Genomic DNA, 14,515 nt, shown 5'->3' with positions numbered 1-14,515 from the left:
TCTTTGGATAATTTGGAAATCAACGTATTTCTGAATTTAATGTTTAATTTATATTTGAAATAGCCTGATAAAAATTATTTAGTCATATTTATTTTGAGTACACTAATGCATTACCTTATAACAATAAATTGCCGTTCCAATCAATTCCCATTTCTTCTAATGGATATCAGATTAACGACCAGGTATTAGTCTGAGAATTATCTACAGACCTTTCAATAGCATATATTTGAGGATTACATCTATGAATCGTGGGCGTTTATTTCTTTCTCTGAAATTATCTGCAGCCTAGCATTTTTGCTGCTTTTATTTCAGAAGATTTTGATCACAACACACGTCACTGAAGGGTAACAGATAACATAGAATGACCTCCTGTAAGGCAATTAAAACCGACTTACAGAAGCAGATAACTGCTCTTGCGAATGTGTTCCTTAGATGGGATTTAGAGGATTTGCCGTTTAATGAAGTCTGGATACTTCCAGGTGAAACTGCATGCTTCACGTATTTATTATGTACAGAAATTTCTCCCTATCCTTTTAGGATGAAGTTTTAACTGAATTTTTTTCTCCATCCCTTATTGTATTTTATTTATAAAGATAATGCTTATTTTAATACTATTCAAAATTGGAAGGTGTTGTTGCCTTTTCGCTTATAGAATAGGAATTATATTATGTTTTAGTTAAAGTAAATTTTCATAGATGTGAGATTAATTTTTTATTGTAACCTCATCTTTATTTAGAAAGAATTTTAGTTGTTTCAAGTGTTCTGTGCCACTTTGTATGAAATAAATATTCGATTAATATCAAAACTAGGTTACAATAGAGAAAAAATTTTCGAATAAAGGAAACTTTCTCTTTTAATTTGAAATATATATATATATATATATATATCAGTTTAGTGCACATGTTTATCTGCCATTTATCTGAGTTCTTTTAGACATAAAATAGAGAAGTTGAAGGAACAATTCAGGGAATAAATATCGATGAGTTGGTATAATAAGAATCTGTCTAGAATTTGTTTGGAACAAGAATTTGTCTATGATTAATAATCTGGATGATGTGAATGAGTGATCGCTTGAGGTCATGTTCCGATGATATTTCACAGAAATGAGTTCAGTAGAGTTATATCATTTGTGTACCATCTAGAATGACCATTTGAGTACGGTTTGTTCAGGATAGATATTCTTACTTTTTTTTTTATACTGTGCGCTAGAATCACCGACAACAGACTCATTTTAATGATGATAACTCTGTATTTCATAAAGTTTCCCATTTATGGATTAGCTTTTGGAAATTGCCATCGAGCATGTTTTAAAAATATTCTACTCGACATCAACCCAACAGCCAGAATCCTGGCCTAGGGGTAGCGCGCCTTCCCTGTGATTTGGGTATCCCGGGTTCTGGTTAGGGATGTTTATTCTTTCCCCCCTGTGTGCTATTTGTAAAATGTGTGAAAGAACCTCCTGTACAAAGGGGTTGTGCAAGAGAATGTGTGAGTGTCATTTTCATATGAGCTAGAAGTTAGACTTCTGCCTTCGGGTGCCTAGGGGTCTTTACCCTCAGAAGCTACTGCACCTCCTTTATTTTGTAAATGTATCATCAATCCAAAAGGATATATATGGGTATTCGACATGAATCCAACTATGAAAAGGCGTTCTTTGACAATTCTAAAGTTAGAGACTAACTTTATATCGAAATATGCAGAGTGTCAGAGTGTTTCAGACTATACAAGACGCTTGTATAAATTCCATGACATACCAATGTTTTTTGAGAATTTCATTCGATGTTTTTCCATTTTGATATCGCATAATATTCAGCAAGAAACATTTTCCTTGGATTTTTTTTTTATAACATTTGTGAAATTTGTCAGTTAGTGAAAATATTGCAATAGTCAAAAAATTCGAATTCAAGATTTTGACGAATCTCCACATTTCCGATATGTTTGAGTTAAAAAAAAGCATGACTCAAAAAAGCTTTGAACTAGATAGATGACATTTTGTATATTGTCTTTATACCAAATTTGGTAGATTTCTGTCAAATTTTGAATGTGATATTCTTAGTAGATGCCTATCTGATTGTCCGATTATAAGTTAACATGACAACTACAAAACTAAGAATGGTAAATATATAAAATTCGGTACATTGATTTAATATCTGAAATGTATATACCTAGAAACATCGTAACCAAATATCTCAAGGATTTGATCGTCTGTTAGTTTGTATCTTAAGAAGATGCAAAAGTGTTAAAACTAAAAAGGAATGACTTAAAAGACTGAAATTTGATACTGTATTTTGTGACTACAATAGTAGCTACGCATCAAATTTTATTTTCAATTAGTTGAAATAAAATTATTTAAACATAAATTGATTTTCGGGAAATATTAACCGCCTTCTAGGGATTAATCGCGAAATAATTCGTCAGGGATCATACTGTACATTCAATAAAAACGCTAGATTCACGTCAAAGTTCTATACTTTGGAATTAATGTTCATCAATGTCCTGCAAAATGATTCACGGCCTTATCATGGTCCACAGCTTTATGCGGGTTTGGAGAAGGAGTAACTTTTTTGATAGAGAGAATATAAGAAAGTTTTCAAGAGAACATTCCAGCTTTTTTTCCCTAATTATTAAAGCTTTTAGAAAATATCTACAAATGATTGAAGAAAACTTTCATCTCTCAAGGAGAACATCTTATTTTGTAAGTCAAATGATCTAAAGCCATACATACTGATGTTTATGTAGAATCATATTTTATAATTCTTCTCAAAAACGGTAAATTTAGCATATTTATTTCTGAAAAAAGGACACCTAAATTTTGTTAAATATCATCTGTTATTTTTTTTTAATTCTAAAACGATAAAATATATTAGACTTTTTCAACACATAGAAAAAAAATCAATTCTGTTTTGAATTTCATGAGATATTTTCACTTACTTAAATTTACTTTCACTTACGCAATCTGTGAAAAGGAAGCGTATTACATTCAAAGGTAATTGTTTAAGAACCATTATAGTATTCAAAGATAAGAAACACATGACATTTATATATTATATAAAATTCAAATTTGATATAAGATTTTTATATTATATGCAAATAATTAACTTTAATATGCATTCTATTCTCATACTAAAACCCGAGAGTAGTTATGTGGTCTGAAAATTGCCACAAAATATTATTAGTAAAAAATAAGTAGATTTTTTTTGAATAGTTGGACATCTGACCAAAATAGTTCTAATTTCATGAAACATCTTTTTCCTGCCAATACCGTTTGAGGCATTTTCAGTTCAAGTTCTTATTGAAATATCAAATGAATACTTGCGGTATCAAAAGATAAAATGATCGTCGACAGTAAAATATTTTGTTGAGTGCAGTCAAGACAATTTTAGCTATCAAAGCTGGCTTTTTTTAAAAAAAAATATTTTTTAAAAATAAAATGCCAAGCATCAGGAACAATTTTAAGTACATGATTACAAAATGTAAAGGCACACCACTTTGTTTCAGAATTTCTTATATTAGAAGATTTGTATACCCCATAAATTTTTAACTCAGTTACAATTTAGTCGCAATTATCCTTGTCAATGAGATTTGGCTGCGGCAGAATTGTAAAAAAATTACAATTTCATTTCTTTTTTTTTTTGCAATTTTTTTTCTAGAATGAATTTTTATTTCACGGATTAATTTTCTCCATGCAAACATCGATTGAAATTTAATTTAGATACACACTGATAATCTAAAGTAACCAAGAAAATATTCTTTAGTCTTACAATATTAATATTATTGTATATTGGTAGGAGAGGATGTCTTGATAAATTATTCATGATTAATAAATATTATTAATTTTGTTAATTTTTATTTCTAAAATATTAAAGGAAAGACTTTCTTTCTTCCAATGTTATTTAATGGTAAACACTGGATATCAAATGTCGTTCATTAATATCAAATACTCACATTTATTCAAAGTTATAATTGGAATTCCCAAGAAAATACTGTCTTATTTTAAAGTAACAATTTCAGTCTTCTAAAAGTATTTTCTTACACTATACTATACAAAAATATGTCAAAGACTCTAGAGAAATAACAAGAATTCCACCTGTCATTTTTAATATCCTCTACTCGAGAGATAACACAATATTTGTGGAGAACTTACCAAGTGTGATGTTTAAAAAAGACAAAGAGTATTAAAGAAGCAACTAGAGAATTTATTAAATTGGAATGTTACTGAAAGATTGAAGCACCTTAGGCATTGATCCAACCCACTCATTCTTGTTGGAATAAGCTCTAAAAATAACTTCGAATAATAGTCTTCCTCTCTAATTAAATAAACGAAAGAGGCATTTACACTGTGTTTCAAACGCAACAGAAGGAAATACAGATGTCTGGATTAAATGTAAAAATTGTGCTTCAGATCTCAAGAATTTAATGTCTATTTATAAATAGGCTTGCATCAATCCAAGGAGATCCATTTAATGGAGGTATGTGAGAAAGAGATCTTTATATCAGCTTTATATCTATGCTATTTCCAATTAATGTGTTGAATAAAGTTTATTAATAGGTTATGCTTTATAATTTTCTAAGTTTATAAAATGTTTCACATCATTTCCTAGAAATGTGTATTACTCCATGCTTAATATAGTTTCTTTGAAAATTTAGAAAGATTATTTATGTCAAAATAATTTTTGTGGAGCTAATATAAGTTGGAAAAAAGCAGTACAATCTTTGTATATGTAAAATGCTTATATAGTCGCAAATTCTGAAGAGTTTGTTTGGCAATAGTTCGCACGATCGGATTGTTCTCGCCATGGCAAAAGATAAGAGAGAGAAAGCGAGAGTGAGCTTTTTTTATTTTTTTTTATTTTTTCGGATAATATGAGAAATAAGGTTGAGTTAAGCAGTTTCGATAAAAACTTCGTCGATAAAAAAATCGTCGAAAACGTGAAAATAAGTCAAATGAAAGTGTTCAGAAGTATTCATAAGTTCTTGTCAGAATGAAAAAAAGCTGCATGTGTTTAAGTTCACTAGACAAAGCTTCCGAACTATGAGACCAGCGTTGATTTTTTTCTTCTTGAAATTTTGTAAGCATGGCTAACCAATCAGAATGTACTATAACAATCATTAAGATATTTAAGTGTAAAATAATACTTCAATAAAAAATAATATATTCATCATGAATTGATTTCCAGTATCAAAGTCGTAGAAGAGGCTCAATAAAAAAAATAAATAATAATTTAGTCGTATCAGTGAATTTTGCTATGCTACATATTATCACCGCAAAAGAAAAAAAAATACGAGAGAATAACTGAAATAATTATACTTGTTTCCATTTTAAATTATATTTAAATAATAATTAGGAGTATTCTGATTAGTTAGTTGAATTTTAAAGAGGTAAAATCACATTCTTTTGAAAATGTAACCTTCCGCCTTATCTTAGCATTGTAACTTTACTTCCTTATTGCTATGCAAATGACTCATATATTTAGCAGAATAATCCTTCTTTTGCTTTAAACAATAAAATAATATCAAGTGACTAAATATTTGATTCAATAACGAACTTGATTTGAATTTCATCTCAATAATGAAAAACCTCATATTAGTCAAACCATCCATTTTATAGAGCTTCAACTCACACGCATACATAATATCACACACACAGACATCACACAAAAAATTAAATGCTCAGATGTACAAACATACACAAATTTTCCTCAATTGCTATGAGATATAATTATGAATAATGAATAAAAATGCGTTTCTTAATCCAACAATTTAAATATAATTGATGTGTGCTGTGATTTGACATAAGTAAATAAAAGCGTCAGTATTTACATTTAACTTAGAATAGCGTAGGAGAAATTTCCTATGTGAAAAATCGTTTTTTTTTATATATAAATTTTGCGATTGCATTATAAAGGGAATTTTTTTAAAACTGAAATATGTTATTAAATGATAACCAATTTTTATATATAAAGGTTCTCTATGCGTTGTTGCTCAACGATATCTTCTCGATAATTTAATTCAACTGCAAAGTAAATTCTATTTAATTCTAAAATCTCGAAAGACTTTAGAAGTTTAATTGTATCATTATGGAACTACTTATTTTGAATTATTAGAACAACAACAAAAAAAACCATCCTCAAATGCTTTAGACAGTTGGGCATCAAGAAATTTCAAAGATTTGCTGAAGGAAAATACATATTTTGCTCTGATATTTCCCTAGCAATAGAGAACACTATTTCGTGAGAGAATTTCAAGTACACAACTTCAATAGCTGAAAGAGGATTAGGAACAGAGGAGGAGTTAGTTTGAAAATTCGATAGAAAATTAATGGATTAGAATAGTTTCGAAAGGCTTTATGCACTTCAACATTAATTCAGTTCACCTTTCCTGGTACGGTGCTTTCCTCCTTTAAACTTGAAAGAGAAGATGCGCTTTGAAATCAAATTAAGCGAGCACTCTACACTGAACTTTGCATGGCATCAAGCAAAGAGCATTAATTCGACGTACAAAAGAATGCTAAAACGTTTAGCATGAAAAGTTTGGAAATATGTTTGATACATATCAATGGTGAATTTTCTTCAAATGACTATTCAATATGCAATGGCTGGTTATTTACTCGTATGGGTTTTCTGTGTCTGTTATCATAGATTGATCAGATTAAGATATATTAAGTTAAGGCAATATTATATATATATATATATATATATATATATATATGTGTGTGTGTGTGTGTGTGTGTGTGTGTGTGTGTGTGTGTGTGTGTGTGTGTGTGTGTGTGTGTGTGTGTGTGTGTGTGTGTGTGTGTGTGTGTGTGTGTGTGTGTGTGTGTGTGTGTGTGTGTGTGTGTGTGTGTGTAATGATATTTTAACTCTAATTTCAATTTAATTAATTTTCAAGATTTTATCTTAATTTAGCCCATAATAACTTCCTTCTAAAATATTCTCTTATTTCGTGATCCAATTCCACTGTATCTACTTAATTAATTCAAGAGAAGCTTTGTTAAATTGTTGAATCAGCTAAAATCTAACTTTCCCACACTATGCGTGAAGAGATAACATACCGCTGATCAAGCAAATTCTTTTTTAAAATCTCCCTGCGTTTCCCCTACCTTGTCCACCCGTATAACGAAAATCCCTATCGAAATCTCATAATACATTAGCACTGTAAAGAAGTATTTTCCCTATCAAAATCATAGGTTATATAAGACCAGGGATAAAATGTCCAAGAGCTTTTTTCCTCATTCCTTTTCTGTGTCGCTCTGTGTGCTCATCGCTTGTACATATGCTTGCTTCTTCAAAATGAAATAAAACGACGTCACAAAATTAAAAGTATCTTCATTGTCTTCAAACTGCATCATGCTTCACAACAAATAATATTATTTGTTATTGATTTTGAGTATTTGTCTGGGAATATCATATTTGGAGTGAGTGTGTGTATGTGTAATCTTTATTCGTTGCAGAAATTGTACTTTGCAGGCTTTTCTTTATTCTTTACTTTATATCAAATATACAATATTTACATATTTATCGCTCATATTAATACGTAAACAGTGATACCCTCCCCCCAAATGAATTTTGCACAGATACGATTTAACTCACTAGTTTCCTCATTTCTCTGTAGTGCTATATTCAATATTTATGATTTTGGTTGTATATAAAAGAAATAATTCATTTCAATATAAATAGTATATGTTTAATTTTTTTAAAATATGTTTGCATTACCCTGTGCTTTGAAAAATGCAAACAAAAAATATCTAATATTAATTTTCCGTTTCAATATAAAAACTTTATTTTTGAAATTTGTAATATAAAGTTAATTCGATAGCGCAATTGCAATTTCGAGTGTATTCACTTCAATTTTGAAGATAATCTAAAATATTTTGTAAGATATTCTGTTTACTAGAAGTTAAATCCAATCGATGAGAAGAATTTTTAATCAAATTTAGAAAGCGTTATCATGGGAGGTTTATTAAATTTCCTTGAAAATTAAATGAATGAAATATAATAGGATCTACCTTATAACAATAAATTATTGCAGTGAATCTTATTTTTATCAACAAATCTCATAAATTTCAATTTGTTGTATTCTTTATGAGAAGCACGTTCTTTAAAAATAAATGAGTATCAAAGTATGAACTAAACTTTGTTCGAAATGAGAGAAATTTCTCTTCTGTATTTTCATTAAAATCTTGTTTTTGATCCAAGTCATATCACTAGAATTATTTTATGTGTTTAGATGATAAATTCTGATAAATATTTCCCAAGTATTTTGCGAAAGAGAATTTAAAGAAGTGAGGGTTGGTTTAAGCATCAAAAATGCGCTTGAAGAATTTAAATAAAGGAAGGAAATTCTCAATTTTTATTCGTTTTGAAACAGCAAATAATTATTTGAAATGTGTTTTATTGATTTAAGTATCTGTTTTACGTTTAGACATAAAATATTAGCAGATAAAAAAAGAATAATATCTAAAATATTATAAAGTTTTAAAAAAAACACGATTATTTCTATTTTTAAAGACATTTTTTGCACTTTTTTAGTAATTTTATAAAAATTAAAAAAAATACAATTTTTTGAATGAAATTACTTTATATTGGAAAAATAAGTACAAAAACGGATCATTTATTTATATTTACAATTTTTTTCAAATATTATGTAAAAACTTCCATACATATTTGAAATCTGAATAATAACAAAATATTTTTTTTAAAAAATATTATAACATATAAAGAGCTTTTAAAACTCATTAAATAAATAAACTTATCTGCGCAACACAATATCTAAATATAATGAAAATCCAAATTATTTAAGACCACTTTTGATTATGGTTTATATCATAGTTGTCTATGTTTTATGTTTTAATCTTATGATATATTATATACATGAAATATTTAACGCTACCAAGATATTAACATTTAACAAAAAATTAATCATTAGGTAGACTAATATTGAGGAATTTATTTTGCATTTTATTTTATAAATAGAATTTAATTATTTATTTATAAATAGAATTTATAATAGAATAGTAACTAATTCTAGAATTAGTTACAAAAAAATGCAAAAAATATCAGCAAAAAATAAGTAAAGTATAGATAAATTATTTATAATTCAAATTATTTCTAAAACTTTGTACAAAAGTCTTAAAATATTTTTGAAAAAGAAAAAGCGATATATAAATCTTTCTAGTTACATCCCTTTTGCCTACAGTTCAACTAGTAACTGAAGAATATCATCCCTTGATAAACTTAATCTTCATTTACATAATATATTAATTACAGCACAAATTATTAAAACTTAAGGATTTAATGATATCAAGAAATATAATTAATAGTAATAGTATTTAATACATTAACAACAACTATGTAATTGTTCTTCTTATCTTGAACTAATATTGAACTTGGATATATTTGTAAATCACTTTGTAATTATAATTAAAAGGAGCACTGTGATATTAGGTAGTCTTACTAAAATGCGTTGCTATGAGTGTTAATCTAATAAAATTAGCGTATATAGTTTAAAAAGTACTTCTTCCTTTATATGATTTGCACAGACAATAAATATGGATTTAATGATCACCTATATAAAATCCATTTATTTGACATTATTTTGAGAGATCATATTATTGCTCCATATCTTTTAACTTATTTTGTTAAAATGTAAACTTTGCAATAAAATAACAAAATAATTTGTTTTATTGTATGATCTCAGCTGAGCAACTGTTTGGAAGATTCGAAATCTGATTTTACCAAAGAATCCGGTTTCGGACTGATTGCCTAAATGTCTTTCTGCTCTTTTGGTGGGAAAGATTGGAGAAAAAGAGTGAAAACACATCACATTTGCCGTGCCTGAAGTTTACTTATGTTGAATGAAAATGCTACTTATTTTGAAAAAAATATAGAATCTGCAGTAAAATAACAAAATAATAAATAAGTTCATTGGTCAGATGGTAGGGTATCACCTGATAAGCTATTTGGAATATTTGAAGCCTGAATCTACCAAGGAATTATACAGAAAACAAGTCTGATGCATGTTAAATAGGACTTGTCTAAATGTCCTTCTGCTCCTATAGTGGAGAAGATTAGAGAGAAGGGTTGAAACATTTGTCGTCCCCATAATTTACTTATGTAGAATGAAAATGTTATTTATTATGAAGAATGTAGAATTTGAAATAAAATATAAAATAATAAATAGTCTCATTGGTCTGATAGTACTGTCTTGGTTGACAAGCTATTTGGAAAAATTCGAAAACTGATTCTACCAAAGAATCATCCAATCATCAATTCTGATGCATGCCAAATAGGACTTGTTCAAATGTTCTTCTGCTTCTATGTTGCAGGACAATTGGAGAGAAGAGTGAAATCACAGCACATTTGTTATCCTCGCAGTTTTCCCTTCGTTCAAAATTCAAAGACGAAATATAATTTTAGTTAAACAGAATAAAAACAAAACAAAAATAAAATAATAGTTATTCTCTAACTTCTCTAAACCATAAGCAGCTAAAAACATTTTTTTATCTCACTATAAAATCCATGAAATAAATGTATTTTTTTAAATTTACATATATGGTGTAGGACATATTAGTAATAAAAAGTTTTTGACATAATAATGAATAGAAAAAAATGAATGATATTTTAAAAAATGATGATGTATTACCCAAAACTTTCCAACAGGCAATTATATTAAGAAGAAGAAAATAAATTTCAAAAGATGGAATATATTTTTAATTTGATGATTCTTATCTTTTTATCTCTCATTTTCGGTCGAAGTATATAAATAAGTTCTCCACTTTTTAATGCGCATTGCGTTTTATGATCCCTGTTGAAGTCAATCAAGTGTCAGTTGCATTCTGGGATTTTTTGCATAATCTTTAAATGAAAGAAGATGTTGGAAATGTTAACATATAATATCAGAATATCAAAAAAAAAAAAATGTAATAACACATCCATTTATCATATCATTTGGAATTAATATTTTTCAGATGATGAATTTCATTTTCTTTTTCTTAAGTGACATCTTTAAGTACCTTATAATTTTCCACTTGAGGAAAGTGATACCAGGAAATCATAAATTTATTACGTTTGCAATATGACATTAACTCCATTTCATCTCATACAAGCTATGATGGATGATACACACATTTATTTGAGACGTGTCTGAAAATGTTTTTCTTTACATAAATGTCTTGAGGCTACAGCCATTTTACTGAAAATGCTTTCCATAAATTGTGAAATAGCCCTAAGAGGTGAAAAAGAAAGGTCCTGCCCTATAACTTTGATGGCATTTATCGGAAGATACATTTTACTTTAACAACTCCCTTCCAAAATCGGATTCTCTTGAACTTTTATTAATGGTACTTTGCACTCCTAAATTTTCAGATTGCTTTGTTGGTGTAGATCTTATCTTATTTTCCTTTCGGTATTTTCTTGGATTAATTGTTAATTTCCAATCCATGAGATATAGACTTATAGTTCCAAGTGGAAGAAACATTCTGAATGAGAAAATTGGTTAGATTTTACGTTGCTAATATTAATTGATGTTATTGCGAAAAAAACGATGTCTAAATTTTTTATAAAGTTTCTCGTAATTATTAGTCATATTTTTAAATACTTTTAACATTTAATTTGCATTTTAAACAAGAAAGTTGCCTTTTTCTATGACTAATATTGACTGAAACTTTGAATTTTAAATCACTTCAAAAACCCGATTCTTTCATAATGTTGATATCTCAACTTCTTTTTTCTAAATATGATTAATATGATAGTAAAATGTAAAGAAACGCAAACTTCGAAGCATTTTCATCAATCCATTGGCCGATTTCAAACGAAATAATGTTTGTCAAAAATTCATCACTTTAAAATTGAAAGTGCAGGCTTTGAAATTAATTAGATATTGGACCATGATTAGAGTGGATATTCAGTAAAATTATATTTAGAAATTTCTGAAAATATGAAAACCATATTTCTGAATGATAGAGATTCTTTTTGTTATCAGGATTTATGTATTTGTTTATTGAAAATAAAGAGGATATAACCATTTTAAAAATCGTTAAACGTAAGACTTACATAAATTTAAACGTTACATAAGACTTAACGTTTAAATTAAGTCAATAATTTAAAGAAATCATTTTAGTTAAGACAAAATGTAAATTTTAACATTTTAAGCACAAAATCTCTGTAAACCGACAGTTTTCATAGTATCCACATTTTACACATTAACTGACAAAATTTTACGATTAAAATCATTAGATTATTCAAAATAGTCTTCTGAAATATTTGGCGACAGCCTAGTTTCCCATTGACTATAATAATGGTATGATTTATACTATAAATTTATTGTTAGTATAATATTGTTAGTTTATGTTTGATGATGCGGATAAGAAGACATCACATAATGAAACTGACAATTTTCCCCCTAAATTTCAGACATAATGTTTATTTCTTATTTGTGTAATATCATGGCGCAGTGAAATAAATAGAGCAAATAACATGATTAGTACCAAATGTCTATGACTTTTTGATTAGTATTATGAGATTTCTGTGTAAAAATTACATAATAAAATATTCCATTTAGCTTGTTATATGTTTTATTTAGAGTATTTGCATACAAAAAATAAAATAATTACATATGCACGAAAGACATAATTTTGAAATAGGGTTTATTATAATCGAGGAGATATAAAATGAAGAAATTCACCAATGTCTTGAAGTGGAATGTTTTGACGATACTTCCAGTTTTTAAATTTTAGTACGTGACAATAAGGAACATGTTTTTTGCATACATGTATTTTGAAAAAAAAAAAGTAAGCACTATTAAAGAATATTTTTACTTTTTTGTCCACACGCATATAAAAAATGGAAAATTGAAAGTGTAAACAATTGGACTCTAGATTTTGACATATCTTCATGTTCAAACTTCAATATGTTCGAAAAACACATTTTTGGTATTATATTTATCTGCCTACAAAATCACTTCAAGCTTGATGTATAAAATTTGGCATACGGACTTTATACTAAACTGTAGATTTGTAATGATTTCTAGAATTGAACTGTATGAACGAAATTCATTAAAAGTACATCTAACAAGATAGCACTATAACTGAAAAACATGAAGGTGATGGATAGATAAAATTTGGTATGTTGGTTTAACATCTGAATTGCAGATTGTCGTGTAATTTTAAATCAAATCTATGAAAAAATGGACCATTTGTCAGTTTGAATTTCCACATGAATGTATAACAATTTATAACGTGACACAAATAAATAAAATTAGGGATGGGATATGACTAAAATTATAATTCTATAACAAAGTTTATTTTCAATCCTTTGGAAAAAGAATGTGCATGATATATATTCGATTTTACTTCAATTATGTATTAACTGCATGCAAGTAATAAATCACCGAACCAAATTCATCGGTGATCAAAAACTAAATCTACACCAAAGATCGATATTTAATTACTATTGTTCTCCAATGCGTTTGATATAAAAATGCCGGCATCTTTATTACCCTATGAAATGCAGAATGTTTGGGAAAGTAGAAATAAAAATCTGAGCATTCGTCCAAACATTTTGTTTCTCAATGTGCACAATTTTTTAGGGGAATAATACATATAATAGATTTGATTGCAATTGCAATGCAATTTTAGGGCCTCTAGTTCCACTGATTTAAATTCTATAGCTATTTTAACAAGATATCGAAACTGATGTAATTGCCATATTTATTCTGCAGAAAAACGGAAGGTTATGGTAATTGATTAATTTGTATCAGATATTTCAGTAGCTCTTCAACATCGAAATTAATTGTTGAAAACAAATATGAATTATTTGAGAAAATATTCACTTCAAAATGATTATGAAATATTGTAATATTTAAGAATAAATTTCGTTTTTATTCTATTTTCTTTCTATCATGTTCTTTTTTAATGGAATGTTCATTGCATTGCATCACTAATTACACTCGGAAGAAAAATATACCATCCAAAATGAAGCTCCGGGATAGTGCAAATGAAAACATCATAAAATTTCATTTTTGGAATAATAATTAAATAGTCTTACAAAATAAATATTTTAAGGACAATTATTTATATTTTAAACATTTTTTTCAACTTAAAGTCAATTAGTTTCGTATCCACTTGGGAAAAATAATAAATGCATCTTTAAATATACACATATTCTATGTTAAAGCTATATTTTAATACTTTATTCAAATGAGATATTTAAACAAAAAACATATTTCATACTTCTTTTCAACAAAATATATTACTAAATGGTAATAGATATACTTATATAATGATAAAAATAAGAAAAATTATTATATTCTTTTAAAATACGCTATCTGATAAATATAAATATATTTTTTAAATATCGTCTGTTTAATTTGCTCAAACACATTATCAGTTTAAAAAAAATATTTCATCGTAGCGAGTTTATTGTTTAAAATGAAATCTCTGGGGATTTCTTCTCATTTTCTATAAGCATATAATTATTGAAAATATATTCTCTTGCTCAGTAATAGGAAATGGTAAAGG

Source organism: Argiope bruennichi, chromosome 4 (genome assembly GCF_947563725.1).
Source record: "Argiope bruennichi chromosome 4, qqArgBrue1.1, whole genome shotgun sequence".
Taxonomy (NCBI): Eukaryota; Metazoa; Arthropoda; class Arachnida; order Araneae; family Araneidae; genus Argiope; species Argiope bruennichi.
Note: the sequence above shows the minus strand (reverse complement) of the source record.